Genomic DNA, 13,868 nt, shown 5'->3' with positions numbered 1-13,868 from the left:
TGAAGCTTGGCTAGCCTTGTCTAATCTTTTTAGACTGAAGCTTTAGACTAACATTGCATGATTCCTGGAATTCTTATTAAGAATTTTGAAATCTTTATTTTCTTTTCCCAATAATTTTTGAAAAATCCAAAAAATTTTCAAAATTATGTCTTTTCAAGTCAATAATACAAAGAATTGAAGATTCAGAACATGCAGCAGAGGAATTACACAGAAAAAGCTGGGCATTCAAAACGCCCAGTGAGGAAGGAAAACTGGCGTTTAAACGCCAGCCAGGGTACCTGGCTGGGCGTTGAACGCCCAAAAGGGTAGTATTTTGGGTGTTAAACGCCAGAATGGATACCATTCTGGGCGTTTAACGCCAGGATGGCACAAGAGGGAAGATTTTGTTTTCAATTCAAATCTTTTTCAAATTTTCATAATTTTTCAAAATCAAATCTTTTTCAGATCATATCTTTTCAATCATATCTTTTCAAAATCAAATCTTCTTTTCCTCTAACACCTCAAGGAATTTCTATACTGTGACATAGAGGACTCCATACTTTCTTCTTCTCCCTTTCATATGAGCAGTAGCAAGGACAAAGGCATTCTTGTTGAAGCTGATCCTGAACCTGAAAGGACCTTGAAGAGAAAGCTAAGAGAAGCTAAAGCACAACTCTCTGGAGAGGACCTAACAGAAATTTTCAAATAAGAAGAAGCCATGGCAGCCGAAAATAACAACAATGCCAACAATGCAAGGAAGGTACTTGGTGACTTTACTGCACCTACTCCTGACTTCTATGGGAGAAGCATCTCTATCCCTGCCATTGGAGCAAACAACTTTGAGCTGAAGCCTCAATTAGTTTCTCTAATGCAATAGAATTACAAGTTTCATGGACTTCCATTAGAAGATCCTCATTAGTTCTTAGCTGAATTCTTGCAAATATGTGACACTGTCAAGACCAATGGGGTTGGCTCTGAGGTCTACAGACTTATGCTCTTCCCTTTTGCTATAAGAGACAGAGCTAGGACATGGTTGGATTCACAACCTAAGGAAAGCCTGAACTCTTGGGAAAAACTGGTCAGTGCTTTTCTGGCCAAGTTCTTTCCACCTCAAAAATTGAGTAAGCTTAGAGTGGAAGTCCAGACCTTCAGACAGAAGGAAGGTGAATCCCTCTATGAAGCTTGGGAAAGATACAAGCAATTGATCAGAAGGTGTCCTTCTGACATCCTTTCAGAATGGAACATCATAGGTATCTTCTATGATGGTCTGTCTGAACTATCCAAGATGTCATTGGACAGCTCTGCTGGAGGATCTTTTCATCTGAAGAAGACGCCTGCAGAAGCTCAGGAACTCATTGAGATGGTTGCAAATAACCAATTCATGTACACTTCTGAAAGGAATCCTGTGAATAATGGGACAAATCAAAAGAAAGGAGTTTTTGAGATTGATATTCTGAATGCCATACTGGCTCAGAACAAAATATTGACTCAGCAAGTCAATATGATTTCTCAGAGTCTGTCTGGAATGCAAGCAGCAACAGGCAGTACCAAAGAAGCTTCATCTGAAGGAGAAGCTTATGATCCTGAGAACCCAGCAATGGAAGAGGTGAATTACATTGCAGAACCCTATGGAAGCACCTATAATCCTTCATGGAGAAATCATCTAAATCTCTCATGGAAGGACCAAAAGAGGCCTCAACAAGGCTTCAACAACAACAATGGTGGAAGAAATAGGTTTAGCAATAGCAAGCCTTTTCCATCATCTTCTCAGCAACAGACAGAGAATTCTAAGCAGAGCCACTCTGACTTAGCAACTGTAGTCTCTGATCTATCCAAGACCACACTCAATTTCATGATTGAAGCAAGGTCCTCCATTAGAAATTTGGAGGTACAAGTGGGTCAGCTGAGTAAGAAAATTACTGAACTCCCTCCTAGTACTCTTCCAAGCAATACAGAAGAGAACCCAAAGAGAGAGTGCAAGGCCATAAACACGTCCCACATGGCCGAATGCATAAAGGAGGGAAAGGTAGTGATTTCCACTGAGGAAGACCTCAATGGACGTCCACTGGCCTCCGAGGAGTTCCCTAATGAGGAACCATGGGAATCTGAGGCTCACACTGAGACCATAGAGATTCCATTGAATTTACTTCTGCCATTCATGAGCTCTGATGAGTATTCTTCCTCTGAAGAGGATGAAGATGTTACTGAAGAGCAAGTTGCTAAGTACCTTGGAGCAATCATGAAGCTAAATGCCAAGTTATTTGGTAATGAGACTTGGGGGATGAACCCCCTTGCTCACCAAAGAACTAGATGACTTGACTAGGCAGTGATTACCTCAGAAGAGACAGGATCCTGGAAAGTTCTCAATACCTTGTACCATAGGCACCATGACCTTTGAGAAGGCTCTGTGTAACCTGGGGTCAAATATAAACCTCATGCCTCTCTCTGTAATGGAGAAGCTAGGGATCCTTGAGGTACAAGCTACAAGAATCTCACTAGGATGGCAGACAATTCAAGGAAACAGACTTATGGACTTGTAAAGGATGTCTTGGTAAAGGTTGAAGGCCACTACATCCCTGCTGATTTCATAATCCTAGACACTGGGAAGTGTATGGATGAATCCATCATCCTTGGCAGACCCTTCTTAGCCACAGGAAAAGCTGTGATTGATGTTGATAGAGGAGAATTGGTCCTTCACATGAATGAGGACTCCCTTGTGTTTAAAGCTCAAGGATCTCCCTCTGTAACCATGGAGAGGAAGCATGACAAGCTTCTCTCAATGCAGAGTCAAATAGAGCCCCCACATTCAAACTCTAAGTTTGGTGTTAGGAGGCCATCATCATGCTCTGATTATCTGTGAGGCTCCATGAGAGCCCACTGTCAAGCTATTGACATTAAAGAAGCACTTGTTGGGAGGCAACCCAATTGTATTTAGTTATATCTATTTATTTTCTATTGTTATTTTATGTTTTCTCTAGGTTGATGATCATGTGGAGTCACAAAAACATCTGAAAAAGCAAAAACAGAATGAAAAACAGTATTAAAAATAGCACACCTTGTAGGAGAAGCTTACTGGCGTTCAAATGCCAGTAAGGGTAGCAGAATGGGCATTAAATGCCCAGTCTGGCACCATTCTGGGCATTTAACGCCAGAAATGGGCACCAGACTGGCATTTAACGCCAGAAAGGGGTACAGAGCTGGCGTTTAACGCTAGAAAAGGGAGAAAAGCTGGCGTTTAAATGCCAGAAAGGGGAGAAAACTGGCGTTAAACGCCAGAAATGGGCAGCAACCTGGCATTTAACGCCAGGATTGGCAATCAAGGGAGCGTTTACACCCCAACATGGTGCAGAGATGAGAAATCCTTGACACCTCAAGATCTGTGGACCCCACAGGATCCCCACCTACCTCATCTCTCTCTCTCTCTTCTTCACACCTTCCCATAACACCCTTCACCAAATACCCTTCACCAATCACCTCAATACCTCTTCCCAAAAAAAAAAAAACCCTCACCTATCAAATTCTACCCTCTTCTCCATAATCTCTTCACCAATCCACATCCATCCACCATAGATCCCCACCTACCTCACCATTCAAATTCAAACCACTTTCCCTCCCAAACCCACCCATACATGGCCGAACCCTACCCTTCTCTCCACTCCTATATAAACCCATCTTCACTTATTCATCTTCACACATCATACACTCTACTTCTCCCCTTTGGCCGAACCACAAACCCCCTCCATCTCCTCCATTTTCTTCTTCTACTCTTTTCTTTCTTCTTTTGCTCGAGGACGAGCAAACCTTCTAAGTTTGGTGTGGTAAAAGCTAAAGCTTTTTGTTTTCCATAACCATTAATGGCACCAAAGGCCGGAGAAACCTCAAGAAAGAGGAAAGGGAAGGCAAAAGCTTCCACCTTCGAGTCATGGGAGATGGAGAGATTCATCTCAAAGGTCCATCAAGACCACTTCTATGAAGTTTTGGCCAAGAAGAAGGTGATCCCCGAGGTCCCTTTCAAACTCAAAAAGGGTGAATATACGGAGATCTGACATGAGATTCGAAGAAGAGGTTGGGAAGTTCTCACCAACCCCATTCAACAAGTCGGAATCTTAATGGTTCAAAAGTTTTATGCCAATGCATGGATCACCAAGAACCATGATCAAAGTGTGAACCCGGACCCAAAGAATTATCTTACAATGGTCCGGGGGAAATGCTTAGATTTTAGTCCGAAAAATGTAAGGTTGGCATTCAACTTGCCCATGATGCAAGGAGATGCACGCCCCTACACTAGAAGGGTCAACTTTGATCAAAGGTTGGACCAAGTCCTCATAGACATTTGTGAAGAGGGCGCTCAATGGAAGAGAGATTCAAGAGGGAAGCCGGTTCAACTAAGAAGGCATGACCTCAAGCCCGTGGCTAGGGGATGGTTGGAGTTCATCCAACGCTCAATCATTCCTACTAGCAACCGGTCTGAAGTTACTATAGACCGGGCTATCATGATCCATAGCATCATGATTGGATAGGAAGTAGAAGTTCATGAGGTTATATCCCTAGAACTCTACAAGGTGGCGGACAAGTCCTCTACTTTGGCAAGGTTAGCCTTCCCTCATCTCATTTGTCACCTCTACAATTCAGCTGGAATTAACATAGAGGAAGACACCCTCATTGGTGAGGACAAGCCCATCACTAAGAAAAGGATGGAACAAACAAGAGAGCCCACTCATGGACCTCAACAAGAGCATGAGAAAATTCCTCATCATGAAATCCCTGAGATGCCTCAAGGGATGCACTTTCCTCCACAAAATTATTGGGAGCAAATCAACACCTCCCTAGGAGAATTAAGTTCCAATATGGGACAATTAAGGGTGGAGCACCAATAGCATTCCATCATCCTCCATGAAATTAGAGAAGACCAAAGAGTCATGAGGGAGGAGCAACAAAGGCAAGGAAGAGACATTGAGGAGCTCAAGCACTCCATAAGATCTGCAAGAGGAAGAACAAGCCATCATCACTAAGGTGGACCCGTTCTTTAATTTCCTTGTTCTTGTTTTTCTGTTTTTCGAAAATTATGCTTTATGTTTTATTTATGTTTGTTTCTTTACTACATGATCATTAGTGTCTTAGTGTCTATACCTTTAAGCTATGAAATGTCCTATGAATCCATCACCTTTCTTAAATAAAAAAATATTTTAATTGAAAAAAAAAAGAAAAAGAAGTACATGAATTTCGAATTTTAAAACAGATTAATTATTTTGATGTGGTGGCAATACTCTTTATTTTCTAAATGAATGCTTGAACAGTGCATATTTTTGAATTTGTTGTTTATGAATGCTAAAATTGTTGGCTCTTGAAAGAATGATGAAAAAGGAGAAATGTTATTGATAATCTGAAAAATCATAAAAAATGATTCTTGAAGCAAGAAAAAGCAGTGAATAAAAAGCTTGCAGAAAAAAAAAAGAGAAAAAGCAAGCAGAAAAAGCTAATAGTCCTTAAACCAAAAGGCAAGGGTAAAAATAAAAAGAATCCAATGCTTTGAGCATTAGTGGATAGGAGGGCCTAAAGGAATAAAATCCTGGCCTAAGCGGCTAAACCAACTTCATGCAACCATTCATCAGCTGGAGCGAACAGTAATTCGATTAGATTCCTGATGTCTGGACACTCAAGGAGCCTCCATGCCCTCATGTGGAGAATCTAATGAAAAACATGGCCTGAAGAAGACACTAGAAACCCCAGTAGATAGTGATGAGAATGAATTTATGTTGGAACAATTGGAAGAAGCTATGCCCCCTAGAGAAGACGAAAAAGTGGTTGAAGATCTAGGTGATGCTGAACCTCCATGGGAATTTAGAGTTATAGAGTATTCCTCCAATCAGCTTGAAATTGATGTCGAGGAGGATGGTTGATGAGCGGATAATTTATACGCTTTTTGGCACTATTTTTAGGTAGTTTTTAGTATGTTTTAGTTAATTTTTATTATACTTTTATTAGTTTTTAAATACAAATCACATTTCTAGACTTTACTATGAGTTTGTGTATTTTTCTATAATTTCAGGTATTTTCTGGCTGAAATTGAGGGACCTGAGCAAAAATCTGACTCAGAGGCTGAAAAAGGACTGTAGATGCTGTTGGATTCTGACCTCCCTTCACTCGAAGTGAATTTTCTGGAGCTACAGAAGCCCAATTGGTGCGCTCTCAATTGCGTTGGAAAGTAGACATCCTGGGCTTTCCAGAAATTTATAAGAGTCCATACTTTGCTTGAGATTTGATGGCCCAAACCGGCGTTCCATGTCAGCATAAAAATTCTGGCGTCAAAACGCCAGAACTGGCATAAAAGCTGGAGTTAAACGCCCAAACTGGCACCAAAGCTGGCGTTTAACTCGAAGAAAAGTCTCTACATGTGAAAGCTTCAATGCTCAGCCCAAGCACACACCAAGTGGGCCCGGAAGTGAATTTCTATATCATTTACTCATTTCTGTAAACCCTAGGTTACTAGTTCTCCATAAATAGGACCTTTTGCTATTGTATTTTCGTCTTGGTCATTCTGGTTCCCCCTCTGGGGCCGAAGCCAATGAACACCGTTATCACTTTTGTAATTTCAATGGTGGAGTTTCTACACACCATACGTTAAGGTGTGGAACTTTGCTGTTCTTCATGAATTAATGCAAAGTACTATTGTTTTTCTATTCAATTCAAGCTTATTCTTATTCTAAGACATTCATTCGCACTCAAGAACATGATGAATGTGATGATTATGTGACACTCATCACCATTCTCACCTATGAACGCGTGCCTGACAACCACTTCCGTTCTACATGCAACAAGCTTGAATGTATATCTCTTGGGTTTCTAATCTCAAATTAAAACCTTCGTGGTATAGGCTAGAATTATTGGCGGCCATTCCTGAGATCCAGAAAGTCTAAACCTTGTCTGTGGTATTCCGAGTAGGATCTGGGAAGGGATGGCTGTGACGAGCTTCAAACTCGCGAGTGTTGGGCATAGTGACAGACGCAAAAGGATCAATGGATCCTATTCCAACATGATCGAGAACCGACAGATGATTAGCCGTGCGGTGACAGCGTATTTGAACCATTTTCACTGAGAGGACGGTAGGTAGCCATTGACAACGGTGAAACCTAACATACAGCTTGCCATGGAAAGGAGTATGAATGATTGGATGAAGACAATAGGAAAGCAGAAGTTCAGGAGGAGCAAAGCATTTTCATACGCTTATCTGAAATTCTCACCAATGAATTACATAAGTACCTCTATCTTATTTTATCTTTTATTCATCTTTTAATTATCAATCCTCCATAACCATTTGAATCTGCCTGACTGAGATTTACAAGATGACCATAGCTTGCTTCAAGCCGACAATCTCCGTGGGATCGACCCTTACTCATGTAAGGTTTATTACTTGGACGACCCAGTACACTTGCTAGTTAGTTGTGCAGAATTGTGAAAAAGAGTTGAGATTACAATTGTGCATATCAAGTTGTTGGCGCCATTGATGATCACGATTTCGTGCTCCAATGGTGCACAACCTCCAAGACATATCCCTTGTGAAGAATTGGATGGAATAGATCAAGCGACAAATTTCCTTGGCGATGATGATCATGAATTAGGCCCCCCTTGTTATGACTTTGCATCCGCAATTGAACCCTTTGAGCTTGAAGAACCTTCCCCAAGTGAATTTGAATTTGATGTAGACGTGGACTTCTCTTAACCTCCAACTTATGACCTAAGTGATGGGGAAGAATTCGAAGAGTTTGATCAAGGTACGGCTGAAGCTGAAAAGGCTTACAAGGAGGTAGAAGAATTCCAAGAGGAGCACCAGGGAGCGGAGGTTGCATGATCATTAGAAACACCTTTCCAGAGGTCATTACCATCCAATACAACATTCAAGTGGGTAAGGTTCTTATCTTCAACCTTTGCCTTCCCACTTGAATATGGTTTGCTTGAGACCGATGGGCAACTTAGAGCTCTTTGTGTCTTCAAGAGTAAAAGAGAGATGGTTAACGGTTGGCAACACAATCCTAGGTTCGTTAGGGTCGGAAGCTCAAGGCCTAATTGTAAGGGTTGGTGTAATTCTCGATTGATTGGGTCTAGGAGGATGTTTGGGTGCTTAAATGAGAATTCCAAGGCTAAACCACCCGGATGGAATCATGATGATCAACTTAAAGACGGGTGTAGAAACAGGATTTGGGACCCCGACATACAAGAGGATAAAATTTGGGAGCTCAAAGCTTGTGAAGAACTTCATCAAGGCTTGGTGAACTCACTTGGAGATGTTAGAGCTTATTGGAAGTCCAAGCATCGGTGGAAGTTTCAGGATGAGTTCAAGCATAAGCCGCCCTGACAAGGAGCTCACCACATGTCCAACTTAAGGACTTTAACTAAAAGTGCTAGGTGGGAGACAACCCACCATGGTATGATCTTTCATTTTTATCCTTAATTTTATTTTATTCTATTTTTATTAGTATCCAGTCATAATGTCTGCATCAGCATCTGCATTTTGCATTCTGCATAATAAAAAAAAGGGGGGGAGCCACCCACGCGTGCGTCTAGGCCATGCGTGGGCGTCGCTATCAATTTGCTTCACCCATCCAACGAACAGAAGGTTGCGATGGAATCGTACGGCTGGTGTGCTAGAATCACAATTCGAGCCACGCGTACGCGTCCCTGACGCGTACGCATCAATTTCATTTCTAGCACACCACGCGTGGGCGTGCGCGACGCGCACGCGTCGCATGTAAAATCTAGCCCCCTTCAATTCAAACAGAGAGTTGCACAAAAACGATGCTGGAACTGTGTGTTTAGCACAATTTCAGCCAACGGGTACGCATGCTTCACGCATACACGTCATTTTCATTTATCCCTTTTCACGCGTTCGCGTCTATGACGCGTACGCGTCGATGCATTTTTGCCTCATCCACGCTCACGCGTGATCCACGCGTACGCGTGGATTTGATTTCATTAATCCCTGACGCGAGAACCCTACCCCCTCGCGTCACCCAATCTTCTTCTTTTCCCTCCAACGTCTCTTCCCTCTCCCCTCCATTGACACCTCCATCACCACCACCATCAACGCCCTATCACCGCCCTTTTCCGGCAAACCAGAACTGCCGCCGACCACCCCTTCCTTCTTCTTCTTCTCCTTCCTCTCTTCTTCTCCTCTCTGTCGAACCCAAGCGCCACCGCGGACAGCCACCGTGCCGCTGTGCCGCCACCGCCCCTGGGCGGCACTTTCCTTCTCCTCTCTCTTCCAGTTCTGTTTCTATTTGCCTCAGGTTCCCCTGTTTCCACCCCTGCATTTCAATTTCATTCTTTTGTCATTCAAGTTAGTTCGTTTGATTTGAATTCTATTAGCATTAGAATAGTTAGAGATGCATGTTCTTAGTGGATTTTAGGTGGTTAGGTAGCTAGGATGTGGTTAGTAGATTTAGGTCTAATAAATGCTTTGTTCTTGCTGTTTGAATTATTTGATTTTAAAATTGCTTTGCTGTTGATGTTGCTAGTATGCTGTTTCACTACTGTTTGATGCTGCTTTGCTTAATGACGTCATTTCACATGAATTGAATTTGTTACTGTAGATTGAATTTGTCGCTCTGAGTTCATGTGACATACTTATTGCTACTCTTTTTTGCACTGCTTTGACTCCATATGAACTGAACTTTTTGCTGCTTGTCTTAACTCGGGAACACCCAAATTACGGCCGGGATGCTGCCAAAATTTTCAAAACAATTTTTTATGCTGGGCTATTTAGCCGCAACTTGTGAATTGAATTTGGTACTATTTTTTGCCTTGGTACATTTTATTTTGGCCAGTTCAATTCACAATTCACTATATCAGCATCTCCGTCTTTCTTTTGGTTCCCTCTCATGTGCATTCGTCATTGCTAGAATCAAAGAACTAATTGATAAAATTCTGAGTCAATTAGAACCTTGTTGACCAATTTTTGCTATATTAGTGCCGTGGTTCACCCATTAATTTGTTCATTGCTCAAAGAAAGCATGCTGCTTGTGCTGAATTGATTATTGAATCATTGCTTATTGCTGCTTTATTGGATCAATTGCTAGATTCTTATGAATTTACATATGGTTTTGGTATTTTTAATGGTTAATGAATTCATGGGAAGTCCAAATTGGTTAACTGAATTTGGGACTAGCCAACTGCTCTGTTTTCCTTTATAATGCCTGAACCATATGAATTGCCTTGTTCTTCATGCTAATTACCAAATATTGAACTTCATACCAGCTTGACTTGACTTGTTAATCTGCTGCTGTTTATTTACTCTGGGAACGTTTATATTACTGCTGGAATGCTGCCCAATTTTTCTGAAAACTGTTTTACTCAACTTCCATTCATGAATTGGCCTTGGTACTTTTGAATTGTGCACTATTTGGTTTCAACCAAGCAAATTCATGGGATGATGGGCTAGCATTCCCATTCCTTTTGGTTCCCTTCTCATTTGATTTGCATTGTTGATGATTTTATTCCTTTCTTGCATTTTCTTCACTACATGATTTATCATCAATAACCTGCATTCTATGCTTGAATGTGAGCTTGCTTGTTCTTGCACCTTTTAAATTTCTTTTAATTAGGAATTACATTACCATGCCACTAATTCTAACCTACTTCTCTAACTTCTAACTAAATTGACTTTCTCCACTTTTCTTTTTCGTTTTCATCCTTTCTCAAACTAACTCTTTTAATCCCTTTCCTAGCATGTTAATTGTTATTTCTTAACAGACAGGCATTATAGATTTTACTGTATAAACTCTTGGATTGTAATTTCTGATTGACGCTGTGCAGCTTCGGGGCAAGCAAATCTTGGTCACAGAGGAGGCCATAGAGGATATCCTCCATTTCCAGCCTAAACCAGACAATGCAGATGGTTATCAGAAGGCTAAGGAGTCGATTAGATTCATGAGTTTTGACTGGGATGCTGCTAGACGCACCATCGCCATTGATCCTGATGTTCCATGGGCTATAGGAAAGTCGCAGTTAAATCCCAAGGGTATCAATATTATTTATCTAAATGATGAGGCTAGGTTGTGGTAGCAAATACTGAGTAACTATATTATGCCTAGCACTCACGAGTCAGAGGTGCCGGCTACTATGATCATCCTCATTTGGTGCGTTATGGAAGGCAAGGAACTATACCTTCCACGATTCATCAGGAAATACATGGCTAGAGTTTATGTTCGAGGCACCCTACCATTTCCTTATCTGATTACCCAGCTGGCTCACCGAGCTGAGGTGCCTTGGGAGCTTAAGGATGAGTTGCCGACTGCAAAAAGATTATTCCACACGGCAAGCGGTTCGGACCTCTAGGCTATAGACCACCTTCTCTTACTGCCTCTACTGACGCGGCCACGTCCTCCGCAGCACCTTCAGCCCCTACAGCACCACCTGTTTTCGCAGCACCATCATCCGCTTCCCAACCAATCTACAATCTCGTGCATCGCCTCTTTGAGCGCCTGGATCAGATAGAGCGCCGCAACCAGCAGCGTTATGAGCGGTCTGAGCGTCGCAATAAGCGACGCTATGAGCATCTGAAGTTGATGATGAGGTCGGGACATACTGACATCCCCTCTAAGTCTGACACACCATTGGAGCACTCTGAGAAGGAGGAGGATGAGCAGGAGGAGGATGCACAGGTAGAGGACCATCAGCAGGCACAGCACGAGGAGCCTCAGCCTGAGCAGACTGCAGAGCCTCAGGCCCCTACACAGCCAGAGCCCACAGAGCCAGCAGCACACTCTTCAGGAGGCGATGATCCTTTACACCCGGCTTGACTATAGCATCGAGGACGATGCTGTGATATAAGTATGGGGAGGTTGCCATCTCTAGCGGATTCTATTTTGGTGAACCATTTTCAGACCTTTCATCTTATTTTGCTTTATTTTCTTTTAGTACTTGCACATTTCTAGTTTATTGTACTCTTGGTTATTTTTACTGGGTTGCATTCTGCACTTTGGGCTTGAATATATCTTAGATATTTAGCTTGAATTGCATTTTTAGTCTATTAGTTGTGATGTAGAAAAATGTGGATTATTGAGCTTAGTTTACCCTTTTAGGATATGAGAAATTGATTTGATTGAAAATAGGGAGTAAACTAAAAACCTTTAGTTTTCATAATACAACATTTCATTTAGTATATATATAATAAACGTTGGTCAATTGATAAAATTTTAAAGGAATGTGTTTATTTTTAGGAAAGGCATTTATGATTCACATTGATTTGAGTTAAAACCTTTTTGGTAACTTGTATGACATGTATATTTAGGTGGAATATGGTTTTGAGCTAAGAACACACAACCCGTGAGTTTTTGAGCTTAATTGCATGATTACACTATTTAATCATGATCTTTATTCTTGTGTGTTTCTTCTCTATGATTGCAAGATTTACTTTGTTCCATTCTATATGTGCATTATTTAGTATATCCATGCTTACATATGATTGAGGCCATTAATTTTTATCAGCTCACTTATCCCAAATAGCCCACCATTTCAATTACCTTTGCTTGCCACTTTGAGCCTTTTAATCCCCATTTGTTCTGTATTTTACCACATCACTAGCTTTAAGCAGAAAAACAATTAATTACCCCAATGAATTTTTGGTTAGCTTAAGATAGAGATTGTGTATCAATTAAGTGTGGGAAACTGTGGGAACCTGGGTTAATAGGGAATGTGTTATGTTTCCACCTTATTTAAATATTGAAAATTTGGGTGCACACTCATGTGAGATCAGAAAAACCATATGTATTGATATGTTATGTTTACTTTCATAATAATAATAATAATAATAATAATAATAATAATAATAATAATAATAATAATAATAAATAAATAAATAAATAAATAAGGGGACGAAATTATCCCGATGTTAAGTTTAAGATCAATGCATGTGCGGTAAAATTAAAGAAAATTTGATACAGGAGTATGGAAAATACACAGAAGTGAGATTTTGGGTAGCTAGGCATGATTTTAGAGTTATATAGAGTGTGTGTGTGTGTATTAGGTAATGAGCTTAGGTTAGTCAAATATTCATATTATAGCTCACTTGGCCATACATATATCCTCACCCCTACTTTAGCCCCATTACAACCCTGAAAAGACCTCATGATGTTTGCATTGGTATACTAAATACTTGTTGATTGGTTAGATGAAGAACAAAGTTTTAGAAAGCATGACTAGAGAAGAGTAGAGTGATTAACCCTAAACACTGAGTGATTAGAGTGCACATACAAATCCAGTGAGGGTTCAATTGCTTATTCCCATATGTCCATACTTGATCATTGCTTGTCTTGCAAGTTTGTGAACTCTTTTGATTAACTCAACTCAATTGTGAATGCATTTTGATATGATTAAATTAGCCCTTGATTGTGCATATATGATTTCTTGAAAATTTGACTCAATTTGACCACATGTATGCTTATACATATATAGATAGATAGTAAATAGAATGGCATGATGCATGTAGGTGGCTCACATCTAAATAGGTTGCATTGCATAAGTTCCACCACTCTGCCTTCACTCTTTTGGCTCTCTTGAGCTTAGCATGAGGACATGCTAATGTTTAAGTGTGGGAAGATTTGATGCACCACTATTTCGTGGTACATCTTGTGCTTAATTGAGTGGATTTTATCCACTATTCTCACACTTATTCATACAATTTGCATGATTTTACAATTCCTTCCCAATTTTGTTCTATGATTGAAAACTTGCTTTCTAAGCCTTTAAATTGTGTATTTTTAACCCCCCCTTTATACCATTCGATGCTGTAATCCGTGCGTTAAGTGTTTTCAGGCTATATAGGGCATGAATGACTTAGAGGATGGAGAGGAAGCTTGCACAAATGGAAGGAGCACAAGAATTAAAGGAGATAA

General features: G+C 40.8%; 1 non-coding gene across 1 annotated transcript; it reads right to left on the bottom strand.

Moving 5' to 3' along the window:
• Positions 1-1,102: 1,102 nt before the first annotated feature.
• Positions 1,103-1,209, bottom strand: LOC112781587 (small nucleolar RNA R71). The gene has a single exon (XR_003192356.1). It is a non-coding gene; the product is annotated as a small nucleolar RNA R71 (small nucleolar RNA).
• Between the last annotated feature and the right edge of the window lie 12,659 nt (positions 1,210-13,868).

Source organism: Arachis hypogaea, chromosome 19 (assembly GCF_003086295.3).
Source record: "Arachis hypogaea cultivar Tifrunner chromosome 19, arahy.Tifrunner.gnm2.J5K5, whole genome shotgun sequence".
Lineage (NCBI taxonomy): Eukaryota > Viridiplantae > Streptophyta > Magnoliopsida > Fabales > Fabaceae > Arachis > Arachis hypogaea.
The sequence above is the reverse complement of the archived record's forward strand: the minus strand, read 5'-3'. Positions and strand labels throughout refer to the sequence as shown.